Raw genomic sequence first — 2,956 nt, 5'->3', positions numbered from 1 at the left:
TTTATTAATTATATTCAATATAATTTAAGCCAAGGTTACATAAGAAAATGTCATGTGGTGCAACTTTGCAAAAAGCCTTATTTGTGAATTAATAATTTGACATTTGTAATAAATAAACAGACTTTTACATTAGAAAAATCTTGACATTGTTTATAGAATTATTAACATACAATTTTTGTAGTTATTAAATTTAAACATTTCTTGAACATAATATAAAAGTTTTTCAAAAACATATTAAACTTTAGAAAATGTCATGTGGTGAGACTTTGCAAAAACCTTATTTATAAATTAATAAATTGTGATATTTGTAAAAAAGAAAATAAAAAAATAATATATAAATATAAAACCTGTGTATCTTTTTGATTGTTACACCACATGACAATTTTAGATTAAATGCAAACATTAATTGAAAATAATATAAGTTTAATTTAATTTAATTTAATTTAATTTAATTTAATTTAATTTAATTTAATTTAATTTAATTTAATTTAATTTAATTTAATTTAATTTAATTTAATTTAATTTAAGTTTATTTTAAAATGCACAACTTGGCAACAGCTTTTCAAAAGATTTGTCCATTTCTTTTTCTTAGACACTCTTTGTGTCTTTGACTCTAGGTTTTAGTAATGCTGTTAAATAATACAATTATTTAGGTATTTAAGGTATTCAGGGACTTCAGTTATCAAACAAGATACCAACTGGACCAAGATGACAGACATTTCAAATGCTGAAAAGTTAGAAAACTTTAACCACACTCACTTTTTTACTGAGCAGGAGATTAATTTTTTACAGGAAAACGCTGAGACTTGTATCAAAATGATTTTCATATCTAGATCCCCAGACAAGCCAGACATTATGCAAATGTCTTGATTGAAAAGCACTCGCATTCCTATTAAAGGTTTCTGCTGGGTTCATGTCATGCCTTGATTACAGTGATTTCACTCCAAAACGTCTCGTCAGACTACACTCACCTCGAAGGGCTATACTTGTCTTCTGCGCTCCGTCTGTCCTCACAAATTGCTTTGGCTAACCGAGAAACATGTGTCTTTGTGTGTTACCTTGGAGACAAGGGCATCCAAATACTAGGAATAAGAGTGCAGGAGTGGCGCGGGGAAGGTTGGCCAAGGGAAGTTCAGATGGGGTTGCAATGTGAGAATGGCTCCAAAAAGCCTGACAATCAGCACATTCCCTTTGCCCGGGGTTTTTGAGCAGAACTGTCGGTGGATGCGGTCAGCCTGTGCATAAACAAAGACAAGGGGGGATTTATGGCTCGGGCTGCTGCATGTGACCACAGGCGTAGGAGGAGAGCGAGTTTCATCACTGTGTCACCTTATTATCGCCGTCTGTAAACACACACAGGCCTCACAGTCAGCAACCGGAAAAAATAACAGCTTGCTATTGTGTCATTTGGAGAAGTTAAATTACAAGCAAGCTTTCTTCGCTTGTAATTTTTAAGCCCAAATTCCCTGTTAGCTATCCTTTGGAACAACAGTTTGATTTTCAAATGATGGTTATTTAATCGTTTCCAGTTTTGCATCAAGGGCAACACTGCAGTATAACACACAGAGCTCATAAATCACTGGGCTATTAAGACTTTAGTATGATGCACTGTTAGGATTTTAAGAAATGTGTGTGTGTGTGTGTTTATAAGGCACATATTTGTTGCAATGCCAAAACCTCAAAGCCCTTTTCAGACACGCTCAAGATATGCAAAAGGAGCAAACTTTCCCATGTCATCTTTTTCAGCACATGGCAGGTGAAATAGAGACAAAATGTTGTTCCCAGTGGTTATTTTTACTTTAATTGTTTAAATATATATATTTAATTAACCTCTAGATTCGAAGTGAATTTATCTGAATGTATAAGAGAACGTGTCTTAACTGATTGATTGATTTAAACTGTTATCTTTCATGGTCCTGACTGAGGTCTGATCATGAAGTACAGATGTTAATAAATTAATAATTAAATTTAAATATTTAATTTAGTTTATAAATAGGTATTGTCTGCCAAATCAAGGTGATGTGAAAAAATAAAATAAAAAATAAATCACAGGGATGACCTCTTGGCCAGTGATACTTTTGAATAAATTACATTTACATTTATGCATTTAGCAGTCGCTTTAATCTAAAGCGATTTACATTGCATTCAGGATAAAAGTTTTTTTTTGTTTTTTAAAGCAATATGTGTGTGTTCTCTGTGAATTGAACCCATGACCCTTTGCAGTGCTAACACAATGCTGAGCCACAGGAACTGAACTTGATAATTCATTATATTTATGTAAAAATGTTTTTTTTTTTTGCATGTTAAACTGTTCCCAGTGAGCTTCCAGCAGTCATTGCTTGGTTCTCTGAAAGCGTCTGTTCTCGCACCTGTGCTGCTGTCTGAGTTTATCATCTGCCTACACAGCACATGTGACTCACCCCGCCTCATTCCCAGAATTCCACAGCGGAAAACACCTCCTGTCGCTCACCCTGTTCATACACAGGGCTGCTCTTCCCCCAGTTCTTCTCATGTAGCGGACTGATGCTACAAATGCCATTTATACATATACAGTTGCTGCACAAAACATTTGGACATCAGGTTGTAAGTTTCAAGTTACTTTATCCTCATTCTTCCATCATATATTATGTTTAACTTTAGGAAAACCCTTGTCTGATCAACATTTACCCCTCATCTCACTTTTAATTTCCCTTGGATTATTGTCTAAAAGTACAGGATTTGTTCAGTCCTTGCTGGGAAACCCAAAGTAGATTTAGTGGACTGTGGACCTGCTTTGAGAGTCAGCGAGAGGTGAAGCTATCAAACTCAAATCCATTCACATGGATTGCATTATATTTATTATCATGATTATTTGATTGATTTCCAATGGCCAGGTTTAGTGATTATTATTTTAGTCTTAAGAAGGGTCTTGTGAGCGGTTATACTTCATTAGAAGGCAATAACCAGACGAATGCAG

The sequence above is a fragment of the Carassius carassius genome, chromosome 39 (assembly GCF_963082965.1).
Source record: "Carassius carassius chromosome 39, fCarCar2.1, whole genome shotgun sequence".
Classification (NCBI taxonomy): domain Eukaryota; kingdom Metazoa; phylum Chordata; class Actinopteri; order Cypriniformes; family Cyprinidae; genus Carassius; species Carassius carassius.
This window is presented reverse-complemented; position numbering follows the sequence as displayed.